The 13,100-nt window shown below is 36.6% G+C and overlaps 1 protein-coding gene across 4 annotated transcripts in view; it reads right to left on the bottom strand.

Annotated features, from left to right (window-relative positions):
* Positions 1 to 7,085, bottom strand: part of LOC126375150 (uncharacterized) — a 371,263-nt gene extending 364,178 nt beyond the window's left edge. For all 4 annotated transcript variants that reach the window (XM_050022007.1, XM_050022004.1, XM_050022005.1 and 1 more), the window contains exon 1: positions 6,099 to 7,085. The gene's annotated coding sequence lies outside the window, so the exon portion shown is untranslated. The remainder of the gene's footprint in view (positions 1 to 6,098) is intronic.
* Positions 7,086 to 13,100: the final 6,015 nt, after the last annotated feature.

Genomic DNA, 13,100 nt, shown 5'->3' on the forward strand with positions numbered 1-13,100 from the left:
ACAGAATTAGGTAGACAACACACGTCAAACGGCATATCAGCGAGCTGCATTTTATTCGCCCGGGTTATTCATTAACTCACTCAGTAATTTTCAAATTTACAGTTGTCAGTCATCCCTTTTCATTTTGGCGGATAAGAAAATGACAGGTATAACTTAAAATAAAGTTTAGAGGTGTCTGCAGGGATCGAGGCCAATGTAAAGAAATGGTTTTATTCATCACTAACGAGCATAAATAAAATATACGTCACCTTGACCTTAAATAAAAAATAAAGGCAATAAACTTTATCTAAGATATATTATTATTATTTTTTAAATCTTATTTTCTCGAGTGGGATACGAGAACAGTAACCGACTTCATCAACCCTGGTGTCAGGGTTAAGTACTATTGGGCGGCCATACGGGCCTGATAATTGTTTCTTAAATAAGCTCCGTACTTTCGGACAATCAAATGATTATTCGGACAGTCCTAAGAGTCCTAACCAAACCAGGGAACACAAAGTGATTTCTATGATTATGTTTGTCTCCGGATTCTCCTCAACCACTGGCCCATGGAGGTCGGTAAGTTTTTTTTTCTTCATTAATTATTTTCACGCTTTACCACAATCACAAACATGAACGTATATACCTAAGGTGATACACGATTGCCTACAGAATATAATAGGTTATTCCATTCCTTATATGTGTCTGTTTATGCGGGGCCATGAATCAACTCTTTTAAGGCGATTCTCACACGATGCGTATTTTGTAGCACCACACAATGATGCGGTGTTCGTGTAGGCATCAGCGGATTATTTTACTAACACGGCTCTTTTGTTGTCGCCGAACGAAGCAAATACTCCTTTTGCCAAAACTCTATGGTCCAATCCTTTAAAAAGACAAATGCCGGACATTTTAAAGAAGAAAAGAAGGCAGTTGACGATCGGGAGCGAAAAGGATTGGTCATGGTTGAACTACAGATATTTAATTATATTAGTCGTATTAAATACTGGAGGTGGGCTTATCTCTAAGAGAGACACAAAGAGATCTCTTCCAGCCAATCCCGCATGATGAGAAAGGACAATAAGTGGGAATGCAGTAAGTGTAGAAATGAAAGAAACGTATATACATACTTGCAAATATAAATACTTTAATTCAATGCAACGACTTGCCGACTACGACTGCTGCACCGCCAACTGCAGTGCAGTGGTGATGTATGAGAACCGCCTAAGAGATTTTAAACTATCTGCCGCACACTGATTCGAATATTATAAAGCGTTTAGAAAAAAGTTGTTAATTGTGTCTCAATCGTCGCGTCTAGAGAAATGTCCACAGCACAACAGAAGGTCGCGTGTATCATAGCAATAGAATTCGCCTTGGCAGTTGGTCGGGCATTACTCGCCGGGATTTGGCTCATAGACAACTCTTGGGCCGAGACCACATTGCATTGTTCTAGACTAGACCCATTGTTTTGTTACTAGTAATGTTCAATTATTGATAAGTCTATATAAATTATCAAAAACACGCACGGAGGTATAGAGTAGATGGTACTGAACCTTTTCTAAAGATATCTCCGATTTGGTATTTCTTTTTATTATTTTTATTTAAAAATATTTTTATTTAGGTTGAGATTACAAATAAATTACAATAACCGTATCTTTCTAACAGGGTTGACTCTTTGACTGCATTTTGAAACACTATGTTCGACTACATTTTAAATTGTTTAAGCTCTTCAAATTCAAACTCCAAAATATATAAAATGTATTTTTGAGTTTGATTTAAGTACATAATTAGTTACACTTTGAGTTGTCAATGTTTTTATAAATTATTTTTTGTCTTACGTCACATTCGTAAAAACTCCTGCAGCTTCTCAACTTGTATAGCCGAAGAAAAGTAGAGCAGCTGCGAAAAAACCTCGGCACAGTGTCGTTAGAAGCGTTAAAAAAACTGTAATGCAATTTCAGTGATATTGTTCTCAGCCGTTGAAATCTAAGCTTTTCTTTTTTCTAACTACTTAGTTACCAACCCTGATCTTGCCCTCCTTGCATTTCTATATCATCATTTCTTTTTTTTTTTCAGACTTTATTTTTTTCAGCTAATCTAACCTAACCTGAAGAATACCCTAATAGTGCTGTGTTTTTACTGAATCGACCGCTGAAAGGAACACCAGCCCAAATGCCTTCTTCCTTACTTTTTATTCGTCGTCATATGAATGTAAGTATTCTTTTTTTTCGTCATTTGAATGGTAACGGCAAATTTTCCTACAATGCATTTTGATTTTACTGGATGAGCGGGCGTTTACAGGGTTGTCACTCATACGACGACCCCATATCCCTAGTATTTAACTCGTTTTATTAGGGTACCGTTTACCTAATCTGAAGGTACCTAAGGTCTGGTTTTTTACAGAGACGATTGCCAATCTGACCTTCTAACCCGCGAAGGGAAAACCAGCCCAATACTGGTTAGGTCACATACCTCCAAAAATGCATTTCTCACGACATTTTCCTTCACCGCTGAGCACGTGATAATCGTTTATGATCCAAACATGAATTCGAAAACAAATTCGACAATCATTGGTTTCGGCCTGTCCTGGATTCACACCTGCGACCTCAAAGTGAGAGGCATGCGTTCTACCAACTGGGCTACCATGGGTTAACATTATTTCAATACGACGGCAAATTATTGAAATACATAAAATTACTAGCATGTCGTCTCCGTGTATTAAAACGATAACACATTAAGAGTAACTCGCTCATTCCTATTCCTGCCTAACTATAGTTTATTTTAGTACGACATTCTATCCTAGTTTCTACGCAGCTGTCTTATAGCTATGTGTCTTCTATGTCTATAGAAAAAACGAAGACGTTTTTGTAGTGCAAAAAACGTAGCAAAAATAATTAACCCAATTCAAAATGACTCCCATTGTGTAGCTTATATATTGGTTATAAAAAGTACGGTCATGGTTTATAATTGTATTCTTTATTTAAATATTGTTTTTTACTTATACGTTCTATACATTTACTTGTCTTGGAGCAATCTACCTACTTCTTCTCTTCTTCTAATCCTTTTATCTCCTGTCGGGATGTAGGACTCGAATAACTGATTTCCACTCCTCGCGATTTTTTGCAGCCTCTGTAGCTTGCTTCCTTGACATGCCGAGTTTTCAACTCTCGGTCAACCGAGTGTCGCCAGGTCTACCTACATGAAATAAATAAATATAGGTACTTATTTAGATAAGTACTTAAGTAAAAGTTCCCTGGTGGGAAATAGGCGTAATTTTATGTATGTATGTGTGTAAGTAAAAGTTATTTATGAAAATGTTTTAAATTAAAAATATGTTTGAACCTAGTTATAATATATTTTAAGCTCATTAAAAACAATGATTTGAACAAAAAGACAATTATTTTATTTGTGCTAAAATGTCGGCGTGAAACTTACACATTCTAAATAAAAATTATGTATTTAGGTAAACAAATGTACCTAGATACATAAACGTATTATATGCACCTATTTTGCAATATCTATATTTATTTATTTTTTGTTTTATTTTTTCTTTTGTTTTTTCCTGTTTGTGCAATAAAGTATTTGTTATGTTATGTTATTTTCAATGATATTAAGTGTGATTCTTCGTTTACCAGAATCGACATCAATTATCATGATTTTTTATAGAAAGCTCGGTGAGGCCTGAATATACTCAGTTCATCTTGCGATGGATGTACTTCTGCCTAGCCTAATTGGGAATATACCCGTGAGCTTACTTTATGTTTTTTTTTCCTTTTATATGGATATTTTCTCTTGTCTGCTGGAATAATAATTTATTTTTACTAGTTACCCATACTGAAGAGAATCTTGCAAAGAGAAAACAATGAAAAGTTCTAACTGGAACGGAATTTGTATTCGCAGCTCTCATCAAGACGAGACGAGCGCGTATTAACCATTGTCTGACCTAGGAAATCAACATAACTATCCAAATACTTACTTACCTACTGGTAGGTATAATTATTACTCAAGATATTCTATAAGGATAGCGTTTGAAGTACTGCCTACACGTTCATTAATTATTACCTCAAAGCACGCGTATTTGTAACTAACTATGAGTATTTGTAATTATTGCTTCAAATTCTGTAATTTTCATGTAGCAGATTGAATGGGCTACATAGATTTGTAGTTTCAGGGATTATCATTGACGATTACAGTTGTAATCAATTCTCTAATGGAATATAGATTGAGCTCGTGGATTGAATTGGAGATAGAAATTGGAGTGAAATATTTTTAATTTACAGCGAAAGCTCAGTTATAAACTTAACACTTTATTGCACACAAATTTACAAGACTGTTAAAGGAGAAACTTATTCTAAGGTGGGCAAAGGCGGCGAAGAGCGAACTCTTCCAGACAACCTTTGACAGAGGATATAAGTAGTACACTTATACAGCTGCAGTAGCGCGCAAAAAAAAAGTAAATTAAAATAAAAAAATAGACAAATTTTACATATATATAAATACAGAAAATTATAATGTTTCATCACTATTTTAAGAGCCACGCTCCCGTCGTTATAGTATTTTCCATGCTACTTTTTAGGAAAAAGAAATATTTTAAAAAAGAAATTAAATTGATTAATTTTGAATTATAATGTATATAATTATATTATAAATTAATTCAAATGTTTGGAAAATTTCAGACAATAATATGCCATAAATAAATGATTTGTATAAACCGAGGAGTATTCAGAATAGAGGCGCTCGTATTAAGTACTTTGTATTCGTATTAGAAATTATCATGAGCGTTTTAATAAAAAAGTTAATAAATTCGCGTATGTAATTTCCGCTGTCAAATAAGTAATAAATACCAAATACTACAAAATTATTTTTATTAAAGAATAGTTCAGCCGTCCAAACACATAATATATACAGCATAATTAATATAGGAGGGGAGGCCTGAGCCAAGCAGTGGGCACTAACAACTGAAGGGAGTATGAAGTATCCTCCACCACGCTGATTTACTGCGGGTTAGTGGAGTTTTTACGGCTAATACCAATGGTACGACACGATTCATTTATAACAAACTTTATAGAAGAAAAATTTAAGAGAAGAGAGGAAGACCTAGGAGAACATTTATGAATCAAATAAAAGAAAAGGTGCAGGTCGTATCGTATCAGGATTTGGCGGGAAGAAGACAGGAATGGCGATTACTCCACCGACAAGAGCGCAGGTCTTAAATAAAGAGAGACATAATACCAATGGATGAACGTGCCCTTTGAAGAACGGGATTATCTCATTTTCTTTGTCCTTGTCAAACAAAGGTCAGTCTCACAAGTGATTTCGACATTATCCCCATCGAAAATTGAACCCGGACCTCCAGTTCACAAGCCCAACGCTCTGACCGCTGAACCACAAAGGCCGTTTGCCATCGATAAGGGAATGATTTCGAGTAATGGGTAAAAGGAAGAAATCAAATTATTATTTGGCAATAACATTAAACTCGATGCAAATAAACGCGATGCTGAATAATATACGTAGAAGCGGTGCCACCTGTCTACATAAAGCTTTAATCAAAGTATCTTGTACTTGGAAGTTGAAAAAAGCAATTGAGCATAGGATCATCATAATGTAAGAGCCAACCTTCAAACAGTCACCGGATATACAAACTTAAAACAATTTGATGAATTAAATAAATAATGAAGGACTTCTATACACAATTAAATGTCTCCTGTCACATGATGAGAGAGTGAAGCGTTGTACAAGTTCATCCGTCATACATTGTATAAATGTATGTAGAATAAGAAAAAAACTAGTTAAAGTGACCCTCAATTCTAGGTACCTACGTAAAAACTCAAGCTTAGTTAATATTTGCCCAAATCTTTCTTTTACTGCATGATTTTCTCTTCTGTCTATCTATAAATAACTAAATATTTCTTTCAGTTTCTTCTATGACAGGTTTAATATACTTAATATTCGTGTCATGAAATTATCTAGACTTAGTATATAAAACAAACACACTCCCTTTCATAATCATCATAAACTACCCACTTCCTTTCATGATATTTAACTTATTATTGTGTCTTATATTGGTGTCACTAGATAGTCTGGTCTAGGTAATTAGGTATATACAGAAAGTAACTCACCTTGCGAAGTCAGCCGCCGAACCATCGGCGCCGGCGACACAATCACTGAACAGTCCCCGGACGCACACCCTGGTCACCACTACCACATCAGAATGATAATGGAGCTCCAAGTTTCTGCCCTCAGTACCTCTATTGTAGTTTTCACAACCTCAAGGGAAATTACAGAAAACCAAGTTTCCAAGCAGACAACCTTTATATTATCGTTTGTTATTCAAATAGAAAAGAACTACAACAGGTAGGTACATTATACGTACATGTAAATATTCACATTTTGTGCATATAAATATATTTGATTCTAGCGTTAATCACAACGCGTGAGAACTTTACAACCAGAATTACTTCATTGATAAGTCCGTGAGTCGAGCCTGAGGCGGCAAGATCGAACGCACTCCGCGGATCTTTTTAATTTATCACAACCATTGTTGACTCTTTCTAATCTCAGTCTAGAAAGGTTCAATATTACTTTGGCATTCACAACTACATCGCTTTCACTATGTTTGTTACACTACAATAATTTAAACTAAGCGTTACTCACAACACTGAAGAGGTAAACATTGATTACATCCATAGAATTACATCGTGTTAACTCGAGTCCCGCGAGACCGTTACAAATTCCATTTCAATTCACCGTTACATCACACATCGCGCGTTTTTGGGTCGTAAGCATTATTTTATTTAGAGTTTATTTGGCTATTGTTTTTGGCACAATTGAGTTTGACGGGTCCCATAGCACGTGCTAGGACGCGCAGGGTGGCGGGAATAACACGGACACTGCGAGCCATCCACTACACGAACACCGCCACAGGTTAAAATGATTTATAAATAGTTATGTATCGCGACATGTTGCACGTTTCACTAATTCGCAACAAAACGCAGCCGGCCGCCGCGCCAGGTGATGTCGGGCCCGACCTGTCAGTGAAACTGTGTTTTCAGTTTCCGAACGCGACGTGTGTTCCTCGTACTGTTTGTGCCGTGTTACTAGAGGCACGTTTTCCACAGTGCAAGTACTGAAAGGCGAAACCTGTTGAAATAGGACGGGGGACTGCGAGCGAGCGAGATGACGGGAAGATTGCCGATCTCGCTGCGAGTTTCAGCCGCTTATTTAGCCGCGAGCACGTGTGTGCGTGGAAACTTGCGTGTTACGGGCGCGGGATGCTGGTAGTGAGTTGTGGAAAACTCTCTTAGGGCGCCTTCACAACCACCAGCATTTTATTACTTCGCAACGAATCTTCTAATTGATTCCACTGAATATTGCCGTGTTGTTGTTTTCGTAAACGAAAACATTATCTTACAGATAATGATGTGAATAGCACTCCGCTCTGCGCTCTTCGTTTTCATTTTAACAATCAAACAGAAAGTTCATTATAAAATATGCGTTAGGAATATATTTCTATTCATTCCTACTTTTAACTCATTTTAATATAATTCTAAGATAAATCTTGTATTAAACGCTTTAATACTGCACTTTTTGAAACATTCACGGAAAAGCTCCAGTAAAACTTTATAGATTGTCCGTGAAAGTGGGGGCAGCACGGTATAAATACGTAAGTCCACGCTGCGTCTAAGAATCGAAGGTGTCGAAGGAATTAATCAATTTAAAGTGGCTCAAGCCCAATATAAACAAGAGGCCACACAGACGCGTGTAATCAAATAGCACGCAAGTTGGTAGGCTGTGTAGGTCGGTGAGATGGCGCGGATGCTGGGTGCGGGCGAGACGACAGTACGCACCGCGCTGCGCACGCAAGTCTCTCGCACCCCCCGCGCCCCCCGCGCGCCGGAAATCTATACCAAACTGAGACCGTGAGACCGCCTCTGACAGCCCGCTCCAATGTAACTACCCTTCATAATATCGGGAATCAATTGACAAATGGCACGAGCGAGCGGCCGCACGCATTCACACGCATCCCCACGCGTAACACGCATGTTTTCCCAGCCAAGGACACTCCGGCTATGCTGTTTATCTTTTTAAAAGCCCTTAATGTAACCCGGAAGCAAAACTCTAAGGACTGCGGCCGCTTTATGAAACATTGTATGGAAGAATTAATTGGAAAGTTCGTTTTTCGATCTTCAGGTGTTGTTACATACAATTTCAATTACAACATAATTGTATTGATTCTTATTATAGATATTATATAGTAATAATAACTATGAGAGTCGCTCACTGGATTTCCTTAACTTTGAATAGATTTTCTATTATTAATTCTCGGAAACTATTTGAAGTGAACTCGGCAGTTAGGTAGGTCTGGTAGCGTAGATTATGTACGCTGAAAGTTTAATTGACGGGAAATTTTTACGCAATCACTAGACAGTTTTTTAGTTTTATATTTAGACTAAAACGTTTCTCCGCAAGTAAGGTGATCTGTGCTACAGAGGGCACGTTACGCAGTCAGTCCCGGCTACAATTAAGTATGACCTAGTCATGGGCCATCGCCTTCTTCTATCGTGTGGATTGTGATTTGTCCCGACCGGGATTCAAACCAAGGACCTCCGGATCGTGAGCACAACGCTCAACTACTAGACCACGGAAGCCGTTAGTGGAGGGCCATCGGCGACTCAGTAGTAACCCTGATACCATGGTTAATGAGGTTGACCGCTGATTTCGCAACCCACACGAGAGAAGAAAAATAAGAATAGGTAACTAACAAACCTAACAAATAGTTACAGCAAAGATCACTCAACATACTTAGTTATAGTAACAGTATTACCGTCGGTATCTGGGGCAATACAAACAACAAACAATTGATGACCTGTTTTCCGAAAGGCAATTTAAATTATTTATAGCTGGCAACTATTTGGGCCCGTTGAGGTGGGCTCCAACATCTATACGTACAATAGAAACGCGCAATAACGAGGAACTGATTAATTTACGGAAACTGCTGAAGCGTCACCAACTTTATTTAATAACATAACATAGCATTTGATCTATATCCCTAGACATAGATGTGGGATAATGATATAACTCGGATATTTTTTAAATGTCTTTACTCCTTTTTATACACACACACCCTATATTAAAACCGAAATCCTCCCTCCCGTCCGACATCGCGCCAAAGACTCTCCTTTCTTACTTTTTAAAAACTCACTACGTCCCATTCATTAACCATCCTCCTTTCATACCATAAACAATCAAATTCCCATTCATTATCCTTATATAGCATTCTTACTTTCCTACATATATCACACACACAGACACATCTAGTATATAAGTACCTGGTTGTTGTGCCCTTCCAGGGTGTTATATATCTAAAGATGACTTTGATTCATTGATTTGACATGTAACATCCAATGGTGCTAATTCCTGCAGACATCATCTAATTTAATTTTAAGTTATTTATTTATTTATTTTTATTTATTTTATTTAAGGAAAACCAACAGTTATAAAATACAGAAAGTAGACAAAAAACATAACAGTTGAAAACTAATTACAGGTTTCCACTGATAATCCTAAACTAGTAAAAATGATATTAGAGAGTTGTGCACAGGCAAATTAAAGTTAAAATAAAGAACATAAAAAGAAGATTAGGCATCAAAAAACCTTTGACTGAGTAATCTCCTCGCCGCTATTATACCTGTCGTTTTCTTATCCCCTGAAAAAGAAAGGGACAGGTAAACGACAGGCATAAAATTTATGCAACACACGTCAATTTTAAGCAATAATCTAAAACAACCGTCTAAAAATTTTACATCGGCCAATAACCCGACGGGGTTAAGTAGACAGCACGTCAAACAGATTGCATACCAGCGAGATGCCTATTTTATTCGCCCGGGTTATTCAATCGCTTTAAAATTAACTTGTTGACAATCATCTGTCCCTTTCCTTTTCGGCGGATAAGAAAATGACGGGTATACCTTAAAATAAAATTAAAAGGTGTCTGCAGGAATCGGGGCCAATATATGAATAAATAAATATCCACTCCTCGCCTGCTATGATTAAGTCACATCTCACATGTATAGAAGGCGAGTCTATTTTTATTAACAAGGCACAATAAGGGATTTTCCATGCTACGGTCATCAAAAACAATATAGATGGCGTTGTTCAGTTTACATACATTGTATACATACATAAACTCACGCCCGTAATCCCAAATGGGGTGGGCAGAGCCACAAGTAATCAAAGACAACTTGCAGCCACTGTTGATACGAAATCCTAAGATGGATATGATGAACCTTATGGTGATAAGGGATCAGCCTATCGCCCATAACATCAACACATCATTGTTTCATCATTGTTCAGTTTAACGTGATAAATCCCTATTTTCTCTTCATACATACATACTGTTCGGCTGAATAGTTCGTTGACAGTTATAAAACATTTTTCTATAAATGGCAACACAAGAATGGGGTTGTCAAATCGGACGGATTGATACACGCTCTCTTGCGTTGGGGACCTTGACGACATCGGACGTGTTTACCAAGTTAAGTGTTATTTTCTTGATACCAGAATAAATAAGTGTGATTACTGTTCTTCCGTATTTTACTACAATACATACATAAACTCACGCCCGTAATCCCTTATGGGGTGGGCAGAGCCACAAGTAATCAAAGACAACTTGCAACCACTGTTGATACGATGTCGTAAGCTGGATATGATAAACCTTATGGTGATAGCCTATCGCCCATAACATTAGTCCATCATGTTAGAGGACACAATCCCTCTGTCGGTTTTTACGACATGCCCGGAAAGACAAGCAGCTGAACGTATAGAAGCATTTTCTCTTCACTCCGGAACATAATTATTCCAAAATACAAAATAAGGGCAGAAGCATAAAAAATATTGTTGCTTGATATTTGGATCAGATTATGTATAGAATTATGTTGCTACCTATAAGAATATTAATGGGTGGAAGATGTAATTGTGTGTAAAATGGTCATCATTTATATCCAAAAACAAAGAAGAAAGATGCATATAATGTATGTGTAATAAAAAATGTTTATTAATTAATGTATGTTATCCATTAAACTAGAAGGTTAAACGAAGAGAAAACTGTACCTACAGCGCCATCTATATTGATTTTGAGGAACGTAGCCTTGAAAGTCGCTCATTGCTGAAAACCACGTGATATCAGTTATCTATTTATTTATTTATTTATAAAGTACAACCACATCACATATATTAAAACATTTTACATTTATAAGGTTACGGTATTGTGACTAATATATATGACAATTACGGCGTACATAACTTATACAATTAAGGGTACTTAAGTATTTAGAAATAAAGTAAAATTAAAATTACACAACAAACTTAAAAATTTGAAATTAGAAAGATAGAAGTATATGTAAAAAAAGTAAAATATAAGTATGTAATTAATATCTGTTGAGCTTTAAATAATCTAAAAAAAATTTCATATATATATATATATATTTAGCGGATCATGGAACACATCAAGATCTAAGATTTTGTTGACCTCGTATTATTTTGTGTTTTTTCAATAAATTACTTATTAAATATCACTTTTTTCCACTAGTAAACACTTGTCCGAAATCACAATTTTATAAGGAATGTATGAGTATAAATTTTAACTTAAACATGATCCAAATATGAATTAAAACTCATAAAAGTCAAATTCTGTGGTTTAGAGCCCGACCCAGGATTCGAACCCGCGACCCTGCGATGTAAGTCACGCGTCCTCCGGGTCGGCTGTCACGGATTCACGGATTGTACGATAAGCTGCACCCACTTAACACCCATATCCCATCACGTGTAACCCACATCTGGGTTACCTACTTCAAGGTTAGACACAACCACTTAATCATAGACCACAGCACTCACTTTCCTTCTGGTCATAATTGTGCTCAGATATGAAGCATATTGGTATAACAAAAACACTGCTACTACTGAACCTTTTCTAAGGACGTCTCCAATTTGGTTAATGTACGATAAGGTGCAAAAGTCCAATCAGTTTCTTGCTAAGTAATAAATTAATTGGTTGCACTTAAGACCTTCTGATTACACCAAAAACACCTACAAAACATAAATTTTATAATTATGACAACTAATGGTTCACTCATCATTATCAGCCGTACGATGCTTTGCATAGGCCTCCCCCAAGGATCTCCACGACAATCGGTCCTGCGCTGCCCGCATCCAGCGGCTTCCCGCAACCTTCACCAGATTTCGCGAATTTCACCACTGTTTACAAATAATTACTGTAAATATTTATACATATAATTATTTAAGTTTATATTTATGTGTCTAAGTTACCGCCTTGGGCCTGTGCCTGTATGGTAATTTATAGTTGTAATTATTAGATAAATAAGTAAATAAATAATTCGCTGGGCTCAGTGACTGAACTTTTGCTCTTTGATTGTACATATATCTTAAATTATATTACCTGTGCGAAGTAACTCGCCTTAAGAGTAAGTGGTTGACTGACGCATAGGAGGCATTGAGAACGCTTCGGACCGGGAATTTTCCGGGTCCCTAAACCACTGAATTCGACTTTTATGAGTGTGAATTCATGTTTTGATCATAGGTAATTGCTATCACGTTTCCAGCACAAACTAATAAGGAGATACTACGTATCAAACGACCGACTTCCATAGATATTTTTGTATGGATGAAGACGGGGAAGTGTTGAATTTCATTTAATAGTTTTTGGTTAAACTTTGAGCGTTGAAACAAAGGCAATAAGTAAGTTAATTTTGCCAGTTCCCTCCTATTAATCAGCTTTAATAAGGGAAGATAACTTTTCGTAACTGTAAAGTGTTTCGTTTTACGTGTTCGGATTGTTAAATAAAATAATATAATATTTTAATTTTTAACATTTATTTCTGAATTTTATAAATGCTTTTTCTTGTATTGCTGACAATCGCGCAACTCAACTTTCAATCCGTCATGTGTCATTTAGAAGTCTATTTATAATGTTGCATCATATATTTATAGTAAATCTTATACGTGAATCATAAAATCATCACGAACAAAAAGAGTGGCGTAACCACTCTTTTAGACTATGGCTCATCTAACATCTTGCCCCGCGTGCCCTGATACCTGTACGCGAG

The sequence above is a fragment of the Pectinophora gossypiella genome, chromosome 18 (genome assembly GCF_024362695.1).
Source record: "Pectinophora gossypiella chromosome 18, ilPecGoss1.1, whole genome shotgun sequence".
NCBI classification, from domain to species: domain Eukaryota; kingdom Metazoa; phylum Arthropoda; class Insecta; order Lepidoptera; family Gelechiidae; genus Pectinophora; species Pectinophora gossypiella.